Here is a 19,338-nt window from a genome sequence, read left to right as displayed (position 1 = left end):
TCCCGTACTGAAATGACACACGTGCCATGGCATTGGTGGTGGTGAAGAAAATTGCCAGCGCGTGCCCAATCCTACGATTTGATTGAAATTGCCAAAGCGGCCAGTTGCCAATTTACGCCAAGTGTTGTGATTACTGCGATCGCTTTCGGAATGACCGTCCCCTCACTGCGCTGCCACTTCTGCCACGTTCAATTAAACCAATCACAGCGTAGTGTTCGCCACTCGCCCGCACGACTGAGAGCCGGCGTCAGGCACAACCCAAACAAAAAGCTGCAGTTGAGGAAACGCACCTTCTGAAGTGGAGTTTAAGAGTAATTATTTCCTAAATGTACCTTTTAATGATTTACAAAACGGGGTCAGATGTGACTCATTTCACATTCACTAAGCTGATTTATTCAACTTTAAGCGTTTTAATCTTTTCGGAATTGGTTATAAGTTAAATAGAAGCTCTGCAATTCAAAAGCCAAAGATTAAAATGCCAACGGTAGATTGAATGCCACATGATATTGAATGAAAGTTGTTGTGCGTAAAGAGTTGTATCTGAGCGAGTATCTATTTCTGTTATTTTAGGCATCGGGCTCGCACTCACACTTGCTCGTGTCAGACTATATATATGGAGAGACAGTGTTAACTTAACCGTCAGAAGTCACAGGGGCCTGAGTCTCAACGTCGTGACTGCTTGTGTCAAACTCTTGAAAAGACCCTATAAGAAATAACAATGTCTTCCTTCAGAAAGAAATGAATTCCTGCTGCCGTTTCCCAAATGAATGCGTGTCAGAAACCCTTATCGGCGTCTCTTTGACCAAATGGCCACGTCGCCATGGCAACCCCATCCTGTTTCTTTATGGAGGAAATGATCTTGAGCAGAGGAACGCTCGTTTTCTATTGACATGTTTCATTCTCATCGCTCCTTTGATTTTCTTCCCCCCCATGGCGCGGGTCAAAGCCGCTATAACGCTGTTGTTTTTTTGTGAGAAATCGTCAAAAGCAGCTTTGTCTGGCAGTAAACCGCGGACTGTTTAAGTGTCATACAGTAATCAATCCGAACATTAAGACCACCTGCCTGTCGTCACCGCCCCATTGTGCTTTCCAACTGACAGATAGTGAGAATTGACTGGACTCCCAGACCCAGTCATCGAGCCATCATCTTTTTTTGGCCATTGTCAAAGTCATTCAGTTCGTTACACAAGCACATTTATCTTGCTCCTGACACATTAGGAAAGTAGTTTGAGAACATGATGTTTCTGCCCAAATCCCACCCACAAACAGCCACGTAAAACTAAATGACACTAAATGAAACACAGTCACTGCTCGGCTGTGTTGGCCTGAGTTCAGGAGACCAACCAAAACTGGGAGGAGTGAGTTCTTATACCTGTTTAGATATACTTTGTGTTTTTAGTGGGGACTCTATAGCAGGGGTTCTCAACCTGGGGGTCGGGACCCCCAAGGGGGTCGCGAGACAAATTTGGGGGGTCGGCAAAGCATATAGATGAAAATGTATATTTTAATATTATTATGATGGTGTTGCTATTATACTCGGGTTCCATCATTTGTTCTAAATTTGATTCATTTTACTTTAGCCATTGTTTTGTCTTTGTTTTTTTTTAGAATTATATAGGTTAACCCCTTAACTCCCGCCTGAACCGAGCACATTTTCTCCAGTTTGGCTTTACCCCAGTCCAAAAGATGATGGGAAAAAGCTGTGAAAATAGCAACAAATCTGATGATGGAAATGTGACAAAAAGCGAGAAAACATTGGCAAAAAAGTGACAAAAAAAATGATGAAAAAATGACACAAATTTGACCAAAAAAATGACCAAAAAATGACAAAAAATTGATAAAAAATTGACAAAAAATTATAAAAAATTACAAAAAAATTATAAAAAAAATATAAAAAATTGACAAAAAAGTGACAAAAATGAGTTGAATACCCAACAAAAAAATGATGGAAAAAAATCTGATGTCGTGAGGTAAAATATCCTCTGGGTTCAGGCGGGAGTTAAGGGGTTAATGTCCCTGTTTTTCCCATGGTCTGACCCAGGCGGGGGTCACGATCCTAATGAACTGTTATAATGGGGGTCGCGGCTCCAAAAGGTTGAGAACCACTGCTCTATAGTATTGTCCAGATGGGAGCAGCAGAAACTGAGAGATGTGGTCACACAACCGTACCTAAAAGGAGTTACAGAGCTGATTCTAAAGGGGTCATTTATTAAAGAGGGGGTATTATGCTTCACACTATATCACACTACAATGATGACAAACCTTCTGTTGGTCTGTAAATGCAGTAAATTAAAATAACTGCCTTGTATAAAATGTCTCTCTCAAAATGGCTGTAGTGAATGTCTTGAAATAGGCCTCTGTCTCTTTAAGAACCTCTGAGCCTTTAGACACGCCCCCTCCACACGCTGTCTGTGGCATCAGTGGGGAGGGGGTTCTGCTGAGGAGCAGTGGTTGGTTACTCGGCTGGTGACCAAAGCTCGGAGGCGTCTCCAGGAGGTGGGGGCGTTCCTAGGAGGACTCAGGCAAACCTATCCCTAAAATGGCCGCCATCAGAGTTTTTACAGATTACTCAGAAATACGTGAATGTGCCAAGGCAACACTTCAGCCATGTTTTTAATGAGGGAGTGACATAATAACATGATGTAAAGCTTGAAAAAGTCGATTTTGCATAATACACCCCCTTTAAGCGTTGCACATGTGCAAAGCAGGTAGTGTTAGAGAATGAACAATGGTGTTGGAGAGGATAGATGAAGAACAGGCAGCAGTCTGGATGTCTAATACAGGAGAAGTTTATTTACCATCGGTGCGGGACCCGGGACATGAACTCGAGACATTGCGCTGGTCCTACCATTCAAGTCTGTCTATACTTCCACAAAAGAGGGATAAATACCCTCTCAGAGCGTCAGACTGATACGCAAACATGCAGTGGCTGAGAGTGGGCGCCTTGAGCACCACAGTCAAGGCTATGACAGAGATAGTACGACTGTACAGCTTGATCCAGTGTGATGAATAGAGATTTAATGTTTTCTAAGTGGATCAGTGACTCATTTATGCATTTTTTTACTCATGTATCATTCTCTTGTTTACACATCAGATTTGCAGCCCTAAAATCATAATATCTACAGTAATGGTAAATTAAGTGCAACATGGCAACAAAATAGAATATTTTATTTTTCAGCTTGCACCCGCTATTTACCACCTGCCCTGATGAATGACCCCAAAGAACTTTTAAAAAGTCAGTTCAATAATAAAACCATGCACAAATCTCAGTTACTCGTACACCCCAAGAACAGAATTTAACCCGACTATAAGTGCAGCGTAATCTACGAAATACTATGCAAATCTTGCAGTAAAACATTATACTAAGGAAACAGGACGGACATTCAATGCATGCAAACAGGAACAGCAAAAGGAGAGCGAGAAGCAGGACAGCTAATCAGATCATTAAAACAAAAGGCCACAAAAATCGGCAACATCCGATCACTGCAAAAGAGAAAATCACGTAATGGACTTTGACGGCACAAACTTTGAGCACAAATACAGGCGCGGGATCCAGGAGGCGATTGAGAAAGCGAGGAATAAGAACCATCACCAGAGACCCTTCGTACTTGTCTGAACTTTTAACTGTCCGTGACTCGGGCAGATCCTTGAGGTCGTCAAACCAGCTCCTGCTGGAAGTGCCCAGGACCGAGTCCAAGCACTGGGGGCAGCTGGATCCAGACTCTGGAATAAGCCGCCCCCTGATATGCACCATCACTGACTTTGGCCTTTTTAAATCCAGGCTCAAGACGCATTTATTCAGACTGGCTTTTAACACTAAGCAGCACGGCGACACTTTTAGTACATTTTATCTATTTATCTATGTTTGGTTGTATGGATGTTTTTAATGGATTTTATGTGGTTTTATTGTAAAGCACTTTGGTCGCCTTGAGTGTTGTAAAGGGCTCTATAAATAAAATGTGATTGATTGATTGATTTGATGAGGGCGCCTTTACCCCGGCGATCACATGGGACTCACTTCTCCAGTAACCACCACACGTGGCCACACTGACAGAAACAACATGCCCAAAGACGCCTCTGATGAAGACGGAAGTACATTTCCACTCATTTGAAACATGTCAGGTCTTTAAACAAACCTTTGTTAGAACTCAAGTTTTTCTAGTAGAACCGTATAAACATTCGTCGTGGAATGACTGTACAATAAAGTTCACGAAGGGGTTGTGGATCTTTCTCAAATCAGTCACTTTTACACATATTATCTCACATGGAACACTCTGGAAGCGTACACTCTGCCTTTCCCTATCCTTGTTCTGCATCAATCGACATTTTTATTCATGAGCCCTGGCGCGCATTTTTCAGAGAGACACGGGTGGCTATTGGCTTGTAACGCTCCACATGAGAGTGTCAAATCATTGCTCGGAATAATGTGAAATCAAAATAAAATCGCCCAAACAGTCCAGTGCCACAGGAAGGCACACATGAGGTCTGCAGTTGGGGAATAATTCGGCCAATCAACACACAGCAATGGATCAGTGACAGGGAGCAACAGCCAAGAGCGAGTTTGGGCAATTTTGTGGAGCTAACTTCTTGGATTTTAGGATCGGGAGTTCAGAGAAGCGCCAGTAAAAGTCTTTGGGACAGTGGGGAGGAGGAGAGAAGAGAGTGAAATGATAAGAGTTTGTCATCTTTTCCCAAACGCTCTCTTGTGTGTCTGTTTCGAGGTATAGAAGTGTTTTCACATTTGGTTGGAGTGGCTATGAAGCAGGTACACTCCTCCTAATGCACCATTAATCAAGGGCATTACAAAAGCGAGTGAAACGGAAAGCAATAACACATCTCAGAACGCAGTGAAAAAAGCCTTGCATAATAAACAGATCCAATTCAAACTCGCACACACACACAAAAAAGACACACAGCAGCTCTTCACTTGGATTATTCAACTCACTCAGAACGCATTATGGCTGACATTACAGCGTGTCCTTTGAAATACTGGAGAAGAAAAAGCACAACATTGATTTGAGGAGGACAGGACTGCTGCTTTTAGTTATTTTCTTCAAGGTTTTCAAGTAACAGGAGCCTTTTCGAAAGCGATCCCCACCTGTGACTTGTATCTCTCGGAGCTCCAAATGTGCCAAATCATGTGGTACAACTTCATCAGAATTTGGTTTTCGCACAAATAGTCACCATTTCGAAGAGCACATCATCTTCGCCAAGAACAACATCTGCTTGAGGAGCGCGCGGCGGCCTGGCCTACGCCTTCAGCGCGAGCAAATGCTAATAATACCACGTGCAAATGAGTAACTTATTGGAAGTGTTGCCGCACATGAAGGATTCTATAAGCGCCGTCGGAGCGTTGGAGGCCACAAACATGAAACTCTCCGCTCTAACTCATCCCCGCGCTGTGAAGTGAGAAGTCGACTTAACAGGCGCGCGGTCCAAGTCTTGTAAGCAGCCAGCTGGTGCAAAGGAGTTGGCCAAAGCTCCCTCAGCCAAAGCAAGACCCCGCCACTGCTCCGAGAGGGAGCCAAGGCACACATCTGACAAGAACACAGTCAACACAGCGGAAGGAAGTGTACGCTGTCCAAATGTACGCTGTCGCGAACTACCAGAAGATGGTTCTGAGCAGGATTTACGAGGGTTTAATGCAGGGGTAGGCAACGTCAGGCCCGGGGGCCAAAACAGGCCCTCCATAATCAAACTCTGGCCCTCGAGATGATTTTGAGAAATACTATGACCCAAATCAGAGCTCAAATGCCTGTTAAAGTACTGTTAAAAATACTGTAAATTCCTTTAAATGTCTTAGCAGAGCACCCTTTTAGACTATAATCCTAAAAGAATACTCTAAGAATACTTGAATACTTGAATTAAGGCATTCAATCTAAAATTGAGTGGATTTGGTCTGGCCTTAAAGCAGATAAAACCTATTCTTGCCAATGGAACAAGCACATGTTTTTTCTTAATTCAGATTATTTTGTATAATTTCAAGTGAAAAATAAATATTTGTTTTACAGTAAAAGTTAATTTGTTTGATTTCTAGTGGGATTTCTATTTGTTCAATTGGCATTGGTGTTTTTTATCTGATCTTAGATTAGTTCAAAGACCTTTATTCAAGCGATTTTAAGTAATTTATCTCATTTACGATGGACATTTTTCCAGTGTATATGATGTACAACACTGGCATATGTAGAAAGTGATGCTTTACTTCAATTGCTTCATTTGGAGGGTCCGGCCCTTGGTCTTTTGATGATGAAGAAAACCGGCTCCACCAAGAAAACTTGCCTCTCCCTGGTTTAAAGGATTCACAGTTTGGCTACGCTGTATTTTTCAGCCTCATTATTTGGTGTTCGGATTCAGGAACTCTTGGCACTCATAGTTCCTTTTTACATATGTGAATGCTGGTGGCAGTGGGGTACTATGGACCCAACCTCTTGGACAAATTGCTGAATCTTCAACATATAGATCAGCCTTTATTCCTTAGGGTCGACAATAATGAGGTGTCAGATTTACAGGTTAGGAAGTAGGCAGTCTCGATCGACTATATCTGGTCTGAACATTTGTGTGATTGTGTCTTTGGAATAATCTCGATCATCTCCCAGCAACAAGAATAAAGCCTCATTTGGCATGGACATGGGAGCTCCGGGGCCGCCATGTTTGTGTTGAGAGAGAGGCTCAGAGCCTGTGTAAAACACGCTGGAGCTGTGTCAGCGCTGGTGTCGAGGTGTGGACGTGATCCGCGACAAGTCCATGTAATCGCCCGAGTTGTTTTGGGCGCGGGGAAATCAGCAGTTTCCGGCACACTGTAGTCCGAGGGAGGAAGAGTCCACTCCTCTTCCCCTCCAGGCATGTCAAAGTGCCATTCATTTTTAATGGCACTTGGGAATGACGGCAATGTTGGGCAATCGGTGGACTCTCCTGTCCCGCGCATGAAAACAAAAGGAATGTATTCGCAAACTCAACCTGGAGCTACGGTGTGGTAGACTGACTCTTCTGCTTTGCTGCAGAGTTACACAACAAGATTAACCCACTACACAAAATACTCATCTCTTCCTTGACCTTGACCAGTCGGATTGTGTGGGCATTGTGTTAACTTTCTCGACAGACCTTCAATCCCATCAGCGGCAATGCAACCTATGTGACCTCCGCGAAACAGTTCTTGTGTCACATCTAGTCGCTGTTCAGAGCAGTATTTGCTCTTCCGTGGCACACATTAGGTCGAAGGCAGATCACCTTTAGAATGTGTTCCCACGAAAAGAAAAAAACAAGACAAATATAAACAGTTCAAGCCGTGTCCACCCACCTACGAGAAGCCCCAGCAACCTTTACAAGTAATTACTCCACTCGGCTCCAAACCCTGCAGGTGTTTGTATCATTTCGACAACAATCACACGGGGGGAAAGTCTAGTTCTTTTTACTTTGGACACGGATTCCTATGTTTTCGTGCTTTTCAGAAAGGCAAGGAGTCACGGCCAGCTTGTAGGCACATGTTGCAGTGTGCTCCATGACCTGGGAGTGAAGCGCCAATGACGGTGTTATTATTATTCAATGATCATTGTTCTGTTCTTATTACTACGGAACATTGCATTGCAGTAGAGGGTGAAAATAGTCCTAGAGGTGGCGTAAAAGCGAGACAAGAATGCTGGTAAGCCTGGTTAGAGACGACTTGGCCAAGGCACATTGATGAGTGCGCGGCAGAAGGTTTCTGTGAGGCTTTGTTATGCCAAGAGAAACAGAAGTGATATTCAGGGGCAAACAGCACACCAAGATGACGCTCGGCATAGATGGAGTTATTAATAAGGAATTCTAACAATGGCCGGCATGAGAGGTGTCCTTTGTAGGCCGTGTGGGGGCGAGAAGAACATACAGTACATGTGCGTCAACGTCAAGCTATGGAATTGTTAGTGTTTCGACTCTGTTGAAAGAACATTCTGTACGCTCACATCCATTCCAACCAGTAATGAGTTGAAAAGTGTCACGGCGTTAACTACGGTGGCCCTGAGGTGCAAGTCAAAAACAGATCACACAGAAACATTCTCACAAATATTTTTTTTGCGTTTCCACGATTGTTTTTGCATTTCTGCTTTTGTTTTTCTTGAAGACAGCCCCTTCTGCTGTTCATTTATAGCTCAGGGACCGCCCCCAACAAGCAATATCCAATCAGGAACAATCACATTATCGTACCTGATAAGAACTCCCAATACTTGCAAACATCATAAATATCATGCCTTCACAGTGCATATAATTAAGCATTCCTTAACTCTTGCAAAATTATGTACATTATTAAAATGAAGAACTACAAATTGTCCCCTCCTGGAACCGCCACCTTAACGTGGTGGAGGGGTTTGAGCGCCCGAATGATCCTGGAGCTCTGTTGTCGGGGGCTTCGTTGCCCCTGGTAGGGTCTCCCATGACAAACAGGTCTTAAGTGACGGGTCAGACAAAGAGCGGTTCAGAAGGCCCTAAAGAGAGACCAACAGGCCCGGTTAGAACCATGAGGCCGTCCTTCTGTGGACCCACCACCTGCAGGAGGAGCCATAGGGGCTGGTGCAATGTGATTTGGGCAACTCCCAACAGCTGCCTCCACAACCCGGAAATGGACAAGTGGAAGAAAATGGATGGATGGATGGATGGAACTACAAATTCTGACGACTCTAGATGTCAGAAATAATTCAAATAGGTTTCACGGGGTGGGCAAAAATGCCACGGCACCCTTACAACATTACATAGCAGTTCATCATTAAGTGCCTTAGGACTCAGAGTTTGTCATTTAGAGGTCCAGAAGGCCTCCCGTCTCTTCAGAAAAAGGTCCTCCCCTGGGTGGGACCGGCACCTGCTCTATCCCACAAAAGCGGAGAGATGTCATGTTTGATTTCGTTAAAACGTTTCTTGATGTCTAATTGCGCTTTTGTGTTTTTTAATTCCCATGTTGTTTTTCGCACATAAGCGAGCCCACGGGGGCGGCGGAACATGTGGAAGCACACGTGATCACGCGGCGGATGGGGAACCTTTTCCCTGTGGAGGGGTGATAGAAGTATTATGGCACTGAGCGTAACCCTCTTAAGCGGTCTGGGACACTGTAATCATAACATTGAACTAAGAAATACTAAAATATCAATACAACAGCTCACATAAGTCTTTGGTGAGTAATCTGAAGCCTTTTTGCATTTGAATTTGCTCAGATTCGTCTTATATAATAGCCGTACTAAACCGTCTTTGGCGTTGGGAATAATACACGCTACACCTGGGACTAGGGAAATGAATGAGAATAGGATGCCTTCTTTCTGTGTAGTGCAAGTTAATCTCCTATGCATTTTAGGTCATCAAACACTCGGGTGAAAAGGTAATTGTGTGCAAAGTGTGCCCCTTCCATTCTTGTAATAAAGGCGTTTTGTGATGCAGTTTGGAGGCCCCGCAATCTAAATCGAATCTCGTAGTTTCCCCCTTAAACGTTTCGCCTTCCCTCGGCGGAGCGCTTGATACAGATCAGACAGAATTGGAGAGGATAAAGTTCAGCAATGAGGGAGATTTTTCCTCCCCGCTCGCTTATATACACAGCTGATGTGGGATAACCGCTTTACAGGCCCACTGGCATTCAGCAGCCATCATGTAAAATGCAAGGAAAACAGAGCCAGTTCATGAAAAAGAGAAAACATTTGCCTCGGCGCAAAAGAATTGCAAAAGCTGTCATTTTAAGGTTTTCCGGCTTGGAAAGAACAAAAATCAGCTGCTGGAACATTAACTACAGCAGCCAGTGGTCTTTGGAGTGGTAGCCAGGTTTGGTAGCCAGGTTTCTGTCAGTCAGCCCCAGGGCAGCCTTGATGTTCATGGAGGCACAGCGGTGAGTTCTCGAGTCTCACAACAACAAGGCCCAGGATTCGATCCCCTGTAAGGGTGGAGGGGGATGTGTGGGGTTTGCATGTCCTCCCCGTGTCTGCATAGGTTTCCTTTGGGTACTCCGGGTTCCCCTGCAGTTAAAAATGTGTACAATAGGTTCCCCTTTGCAGCCAGGACTCCCCTGGAAATCAGATCAATAAAAACGTGGATTTCTACTTTAGAGTGCGTAAAGTGAATGAATAATGCCATGTAAAGCGCTTTGGCGACTCTTCTTGGCCATTCCAGTCAGGGGGGGGGAGCAAAAGGAAGAATAATATGTGGCAGTGTTTCCTCCCAAACCCTTTGTTATGCAGTGCTAATGAGCGCTAATCACTGATTGTTAAGACCAGCATCTTTATTGATTGCAAAATAACATTTATATTAAAGCTGCATCATGCAACTTATTATTCGGAAAAAAAGAGACTTGATATTCATGCATATTTTACCTTGTAGTGACCCTGTCAGTATTATTATTTGCTCTGTAATGTTCATTGTGTCAACTTGCACTATAGCATTAAATGCTTTATGCAAGGTCAGACACACACAAATATCAACTTTTTTCTGTTTGCATAAACGTTGCATGATGCACGTTTAATGCTGTATTGCTGAGGACACTAAATGGCGGTCCGGATACAGACCTGAACCCTGAACCCTGAATCCCTTCAGACGAGCGGCTGTGTGTGCTATCACTCCCTCCCTTTGGGACTGCAGAGCAGTAACTACAGCCTGGATGAACAGAGAAAGTCCTACATCTGAGCTCTATGATACTTTTTTTTTTTTTTAGAAATGGCTGCGGAATGATTTACAATATGAAATACAGCTCGCCAACAATAAGCAGAGGACGCCCTAATAAGATCATAATGCGCAAATTAGCGTGGCTGATTCTCTTTCGGCAGCGAGCCGATCTGAACCTGGACTAACCCAGGACTAAACCTGGACTAAACCTGGACTAAACCAGGACGAAGCAGGGCTCAGTGTGTTGAACTGAGAAAAGACACATCACTGTCACATATTATGTGCACATTGTGTATAATATGAGGCTATATGCATGCTGCTATTTAGGAGTCAACATTTTTTTAAATATTAAAATGTTTTTAGAGCAAAAAAACAATAGCAGGATTCAATTAACTGCATTATTTTCAAATCACAGTAATAGATTTAACCCCTTAACGCCGCGTGTCGCCAATTTACGACATACCTCTTCCTGCAAGAATTTAGCATCAGCGTGAAAGCAAAAACACATCCAATCTGTGAGTGAGAGGCGGGACATGGTCACACTGCTGACCCTCCAGAACATCCTGAAGGACAGTTCCTCTGCACACCTTCATGACTCAGGCCCCTCCATTGGAGACCAGCTCAGGCACTGAAGACCATAAAGAAGAGCCACACAAAAAAACATGAAATATCTTTTATCCCACAAGCTTTAACGTTGTTTTATAAATCTGTTTTATAGATGTCTTCTATTGCTGTTTTTCTTGTATTATGATTGACACATTTCAGGTTGAACATTTTGTTCTTTCCTGCTATGTCAATGTTGCATAAACCTAAACCTAAAAACACTGATAATATGTTTTTTTATATAATTGGAAATAAATTCAGGTGTCAAGGGGTTAATAAAGGCTTAAAAATCCTCATATAACTGTGAATTAACCCCTTATGTTGCAGACCTTTGCTTGACAATTTTGTTTCAATTTGGACCTTGGTCAAATTTAAATAATGACCCCAGTTGTTGACACAATGAACATTACTAAGCAAATATTAATACTGACTGACTGATTTTGTTACAGCATTAGCTATTTGTGGCCCAGCTTGGAGGAAAAAAAATAATAATTAAAGAATGTGTTACAACATTCACAGCATTAACAATGTGACCACAACATTTTGAGCGGTAGTGTTCTTGCAAATCACATATAATATCCTATATAAATGCCTGTACATTAATGCAATGTTCATGCAATGTTATAGCAGAGTGACTCTACAATACCATCTGGCTCATGTGCTACTTAAACACAAACGACGCTCCATCTCGCTCTAATGCCCTTCTATATGACACGGCAAGGTTACACACATTTATATCCCTCATATGTCCAATCATATCCATTCATCTCATGTGGCTGCACTGTGGCCTCCGCCGTATTACACAAAGTGACCCTCGGAAAAAACAATCATTCCGTCAAAACCACAAGTGGCTCTCTCCGACACAGGATGAAATATATCCAGCGCAAACTAATCATCATCATTCATTTGCAGAGTAATTTGTAATGGCGGTCGGTGTGTTTTATCAGCTTTATTACATGTTGCCTGTCACCAATGCTAACAGAGAACTGCTGGAGATGGGCTCCTATTAGCCGTTAGCGCCGCAGCCCGAGCTACGAGGCAATGATCCCTGACACCAATGATTCATGAGAGCGTGGCATGTAACGTTTTATATTGGTGCAATGAAACTTTTATAAATGTCACCCAAAAAAAGGGCCGAGGCAAAGGGCCGCTATTAATAGGTGGAGTTGCCAGAGTGAGAGTGCAGGAATTATTGATGGGGGATTGGATTACGCATGCAGCAGTTTAACACCTGAGGAGGACTCTGCTCGTAAGCATCCGTTCACTCACGTGCAGCTGAACTGTACACGGAGTTTGGGATCACCTTGGAATTCCCATTTCCCATTTCCTCACAATCATTTTACCCAGAACTCCCTGGAGCGAACGCAAGAATCAGCCCAAGAACGAAGCAGGTTCAACACAAGTCAAAGCTTTCTGCTCTCAAGTCAAAGCTAAATCACTAAAAGTGGTTTGTCAGACAGTTACAGCCTCTTTTTATTCGATCTGATTCACAAACACGTTGTTCAAATCGTAAATATCAGTCTCTTTGTCATTTTAGATGATTCAAATTTTAAAAAGTGCCCTTTATCGATCGCGTCTTAGGTGTTGTGAGTTATCTGTCTGGAGTTATTAGAATTTGATATTAAAAAGAGCCAGTCTTTTGAACTCCCAGTAAAGAGCCGTAAATCCCATCACTAAAGATAAATAATGAACATGTCAAACTGGGTAAAACTTAAAGATTGTATTAACCCCTTAACGCCTACTGGTACAAATTTACGACATACCTCTTCCTGCAAGACTGTGGCTAGAATAAGGCATGTTTTTCCTTGATGCCTGTTTGCACATCCATGCCGTACCTAGGAACGTCTTGCAAGCACTAGTTTCTCGTAGGACCGGTCAGAGAAGGAACCACAACCGGGTCATGGTAGCTATTTAGCGGAAATAGCATTTCTGCAAATTGAGGCTATAGCTTTGATGAAATCTTCAAATGTAAGTTGAGTTGTGCTCAAATAAATGATGAAGCAGCTCCTTGTTTCCATCTTTAGATTATTGATTGGAATGAACTTCGTTAGCGACATCAGGCCATAAAGGAAAACTGCAGTAGCTCCACCTGGTGGCCACAGTGACCACATTTTAGTAGTATTTAGATTTATTACAGTGCTAAAATGTTTTTTAGAACATGCCATTCTAGTGAATTTCTATAATCATTGTAACAATAACATACAAGGATATTTAAAAAAAAGTTATCCCTTTTTTTACACAGAACAAAATGAAACTGTTGGTGCTGTATGCAAAGCGACCACAAGGTGGTCACAAGAGTCCCACGTCCGAAAATAATGTGCAATTATAATATAATTTGCAAATAAGTAATTGTAAATATAGGTGTCTTATGTACGACGTATAATAAAACCTCAGGATGCTAATTTGCAACATACCTAAAATTGTATTAATGCCTGTTGTTGCAAATTTACGACATGCCTAAAACTGTATCTGTACTATGTGCTACAGATAAATTAACAATCTCTACTTAATTTACCATCAGCTTGAAAGCAAAAACACTGATAATATATGTTTTATATAATTGGAAATACATTCAGGCATTAAGGGGTAAACGTCTGATAAAAAGACGAGTATTCATTATTGTGCATTAGTCCATTCTACTAATACTTTTCTGAGTTAACGTTTCTATTTATGTCCCAGCTCTGCTTGAACCTCTCTCCAAACTTTACCCAGTGCTAATTGTGTCACTGCTGCTTCGTTGCTGAATATTCCTAAGAAAAAAAAAAGTAAAGCGAGAGAGAGACGTGCACAAGCACACAACTCTGCAGCAAAACTCCAGTTTCCACAAAAGTTGGTGTAACACTGACAGCGCAGCAGTGCTGCAGCGCAGCTCCATATTCTTCCTTTTGATATTTTCTTGGCTCTCGTCGTGCTTGGAAAAATCTAGGCTGACTTTAAAAATAACTAGCACTGTTTGGATGGATCACTTTTATCTCACATGTAGGTACTGGAATGTACACCTGAAAACACAACTTCATCACGGCTGCTTTATCCATAATGTTTGCACTTTTTGTTTACTTTCATCAAAGGAAATACAGAAATACAATTTTGACACATGGGCGTGTGAAAGCTGACAGTCACCGTACAGTATTGGAATGAATGTGTTGCTAAGCAAAGGTCAGAGCGAGTTAGTCCCAAATCAGCCTGTCGACGTTGGTAATGAGATGGACTGTTGACTCACACATTGTTACAGTAAACAACAGCACCAGCCGCTGCCAACTCCACTCAATCTGTGTAACTCCAATTATTTATAATTAGTGTGTCGCTGGTGCCCCGGGTCACGGCCACACTGGTAATTACAAAGCTCCTTTTTAAAGGAACTAGTGTGGGGAGGCGCCGCACTGTGACAGAGAATGTATAAGGAGGACATAGGGTTAACATGGGGAGAAAGAACTCTCCATCACGTGAAGGATGAACAAGCAACCGAGTCATTACAACTGTCACAGGAAACATTACTGACGCGTACCGTGTTATAGTTATGTAATGTAGGGCTGCACTACAATTCATTAGACAGCATTGTTTATCCCCGTCGACTTATTTTATGTTTTTTGCTAAGAATAACTTTACACCAGAGTAAGTGCCTGTCTGCAAATGAGCTTGCTGCATTATTCCTCATAAACATAAATAAGCACAAACTACTGTAGTATAACACGTCCTCTGTTTAAAGGTAAATATATGCCTGCATTAATGAAGCTGCTCGGAAATACATCGCACTGGGATTTTACATTAAATACTCATTGCGTGCTCGCTCGTGTTTGTGGTGAAGACACGCGTGTATAACCGTGGTGCTGCCGTGATGTGTGAGCCGGCTTCAGTTAGTTAGCTGCTTTATTTTCAATAAACGTCAGCACTCGTTCTAATCTTCTGCTCCTCACTGCTGTTTTTCCATTATTGATGTTAATGATAATGTCGACAAACAATTGCAGACGTAACGTAGTGCATATTTCACATGACTTTAGTCCAATAAGTAAGTACACAGTAGAAGGTTTATTACTGTACTTCCAGTTAAACTAGTGATACTGTTTATGAATATTACGGTAACACTGAAGTCATTCTACACTAGTGATTCTGTGTATGTATATGAATATAACGGTAACACTAAAGTCTTTATACACTAGTGATACTGTATATGAATATAACCGTAACAATGTAAAGTATTTCTACACTAGTGATACTGTATATGAATATAACCGTAACAATGTAAAGTATTTCTACACTAGTGATACTGTATATGAATATTACGGTAACACTGTAAAGTCTTTCTATACTAGTGATACTGTATATGAATATAACCGTAACAATGTAAAGTATTTCTACACTAGTGATACTGTTTATGAATATTACGGTAACACTAAAGTCTTTATACACTAGTGATACTTTATATGTATATTACGGTAACAATGTAAAGTATTTCTACACTAGTGATACTGTTTATGAATATTACGGTAACACTAAAGTCATTCTACACTAGTGATACTTTATATGTATATGAATATAACGGTAACACTGAAGGCATTCTACAATAGTGATACTGTATATGAATATTACAGTAACACTACAGTCTTTATACACTAGTGATACTGTATATGAATATTATATGAATAATTTACTGGATCTGTTTCCTGCTTAAATTTGCCACTGTAGGTAGCGTTCACATGACGTCACAACATACTAAAGAGCCTATAGTTTAAAATTGAGCAGGAGGGAAGCTGAAAATTCCATGGTGGTAACTACGTGGTCGACTGAAAATATTTTTGTCTTGCAAACTATCTGAAAGTTCATTGTCTCGCGTGCAGACTCTAGTCCAATTATTTTCTCCAATAGGCGTCCAAAAGTGGTGACAGTATTCAAAAGCAGGAGCGTGATGTTGGCCAGTAGAAAGGACTAGGTATGTGAATTTTCTTTTTGGAGTTTTTTTTTAAATAAAAAACTGTCTTTCTTCTTTAGAGTTGTATTGGCCCCTGCTCTCCACCTGACATTATGACATCGTCACATTTTTTACAGTAGCTTAATGCACCACTAATTTTATCAACCATTTCCCAGAATCCTTTGTGAATTACAGTATTTTACTGAAATTGTAATTTGCAGTATAATACTGTTGTTGATATGGTAGTAAACCATTACAGTGTCCTTGAAATGAGGAACTCCTGACGGGTACAGGCAAAGACAAATGATTTCCAACCAAAACACAAACAGGCAGTATTAAAGTGTAGTGTATTAAATTGTGGTGGATTTTTCAGATCCATTATTTCTGCAAATTTACAACAGAGCCTGATTTCTTTTATAATTGAGTTGTTGCGTTCCACATACAATAATTGACTTAAAGCGCAGCGCTCACAAAAACTCAATTACCCGCCTTTTGGAGATAAACAACACTGTTAAATGTTGTAGCCTGTCAAAGACACTTTCTTTCAACATGCTGCAGTTCTGGTTTGAAATAAATCCTCATTTAGTGCACAGAGGCAGCCGCGGTCTGGCTTAAGCCCACGAGCGTGATCTCACACCCACCAGCAAACACTCCCTCAATAATTCAACAGCCCAAGCCACTGAAACACAGCTAAAATATTAATGACATAACTATGGAGATTCATGCAATTAACTTTACTGCGATTAAGCCTCTGTGCACGCCGGGGGGCTTCTCAGTCTGCGATGGGTAAAAAGGTGTCAAGTTATGAAGCAGTCATCAAAAATGTTCCTGCAGCTCTAGAAGGAAAAGAATGGACGTAGGGTTAAGATTTGAAAACAGTATGTGCAGCTGTCTGGTCTGTTTATTTTCTACCACTACGAATACGCCAGAAAGTTCTTACATAACACTATACCTGGAAGTTCTAGTGTGACGGTCAGTAAAGCCGACAGGACTCAGCTTATGTGACGTTCATGACCGAGCGGCTACTTCATTGAAATTCCAAGACCTTGTAGTTTCTAAAAATATGTGTGAGTGAAACACAATTTATAATCGTTCCTGTTCTTAATCCTAACCCTTAACCCCTGACCCTAAACCCAACCCTGGGCCGAAAGTCAAAGCTAAATGCACTGAAAATGATTTGACCTCTCAGTGTGGTTAGCATAACGCCTTTACTTACACACCAGGATCAATTTTTTTTTTTTGGTTTTACAGCACTGATCGAACTGTATCCATGGTTACACATTCTGTACGTTCAGAAAACTCAAATAAAACTGAAGCATCATAGGAGCCACCGCGATGGAAAGCGAAGGCGCCAAGCTAACCACTGGGTCACTGAGAGGTCAAATACGCCCTGATGTCAACTTTTCTTTTTTTTACATGAAAAGTTGCATAGTTCACCTTTACTACACACAAGAGTACTATCACAATACCCAATGTAAGATAACATGTATGATCTTGCAGAACAAAAACACAAGCTGTTCATAATAATAACAATAATGTCTTACTCTTGTATTGCGCTTTACAAGCTTGTGTTACCAAGTTTCTCAAAGTGCTACACTGTCGCCATTTTTTATTTATTTATTAAACCTTTATGTAACCTGGAAAGTCCCATTGAGATTAAAAACCTCTTTTTCAAGCTAGTCCTGGCACCAGCCCCTGTGGCTCCTCCTGCAGGTGGTGGGTCCACAGAAGGGCGGCCTCACGATTCTTAGGCCTGTTGGTCTCTCATAAGGGGCTTGTGAACCGCTCTTTGTCTGACCCGTCAGCTAGGACCAGTTTGCCCTGGGAGACCCTACCAGGGGCACGAGAAGCCCCCGACAACAGAGCTCCAGGATCATTCGAGTGCTCAAACCCCTCCACCACATTAAAGGAATAGGCCACCGTTTTTTACACACTGAGATATGTTCTTACCTTAGCTTTGACGAGTTCTTTAGGACCTGTCTGATCTTCCCCCGTGCCTTGAGTCACGTAAACACAGCGCAGACGGCGTTAGCATTTAGCCTCTCCCTCTCTCCTCTATAGCTCCAAAACAGGTCAAGATAGAAGCTACCAAGCTCTTCCACGTTTTCCCAATTTAAATATGGTTACGTGAAGTGTTCCACTACAAAGTATAATTACACAAAAATTAAACAATGTGGATTTTCTAAGCGGATAAAAGGGGGGACTATATTGTAAGGTGTAATAATACCAGGAGTAATTTGGCATCTGCACAGTAAAGTGAAGATTACTGCGCGGATTTCGAACTACTCCTGGTATTATTACGCCTTACAATATAGTTCCCCCTTTAATCCGCTTAGAAAATAGGGAAAACGTGGAAGAGCTTGGTAGCTTCTATCTTGACCTGTTTTGCAGCTATAGAGGAGAGGGGGAGAGGCTAAATGCTAACGCTGTCTGCGCTGTGTTTACCTGACTGAAGGCACGGGGGAAGATCAGACAGGTCATAAGAACTCGTCAAAGCTAAGGTAAGAACATATCTCAGCATGGAAAAACGGTGGCCTATTCCTTTAAGGGGGGTTGCAGGAGGGGACATATTAATATTTTATCTTTATCTTTTTATTTTTGACATAAAAAGTTGCATAGTGCACCTTTAAGCCTGCGTAACATATTGAGAACAATATCATATCATCATATCATATCATGTTTGGTAACTTTAAAACGAGAAATTGATTGATTTGACATTTTTAGTCAGAAAAAACAGTTTATGTTTCCACTAAATGTACGGTGTTGTGATGGTTTAATAACAGATCACTTATTTTTCTATATGCAGCCCTACTGTGTGTGAGTTCATTTGATCGACAGCGAGATTAATTCAAGCTTATCTGATCTGATCTCAACAACAGTAAATGTTTGTGAAAAAAAGACTGCGTTTGTGTTTGGCGTAGTCGTGCGTGCGCTCTGAGCCGTGTAGTCAGGGTGTATTTAGGGAGCTAGCTTACAGCACGCGATGCGCTTCGTTCCCTGGCTTCCGATGATGCCGAAAATGGAGCGTCTCGGTGGAGTGTCTTGCTTGTGCTGCGCAAATTGGCCTGACAGTTCCGACGCCGTAACCATCATACCGGAAGACCTTCTGTTCGAATGACAGAGAGGAGAGTGTCCTCGATGCTGCAGGAAGCTGGAGTGAAAAGCTATAGCACAAAGGGGCCTATTGCGCGCACACAGGCGGACGCTTTCCCAAGAATGCGCGG

The sequence above is a fragment of the Gobius niger genome (genome assembly GCF_951799975.1).
Source record: "Gobius niger genome assembly, chromosome: 23".
Taxonomy (NCBI): Eukaryota; Metazoa; Chordata; class Actinopteri; order Gobiiformes; family Gobiidae; genus Gobius; species Gobius niger.
The sequence above is the reverse complement of the archived record's forward strand: the minus strand, read 5'-3'. Positions refer to the sequence as shown.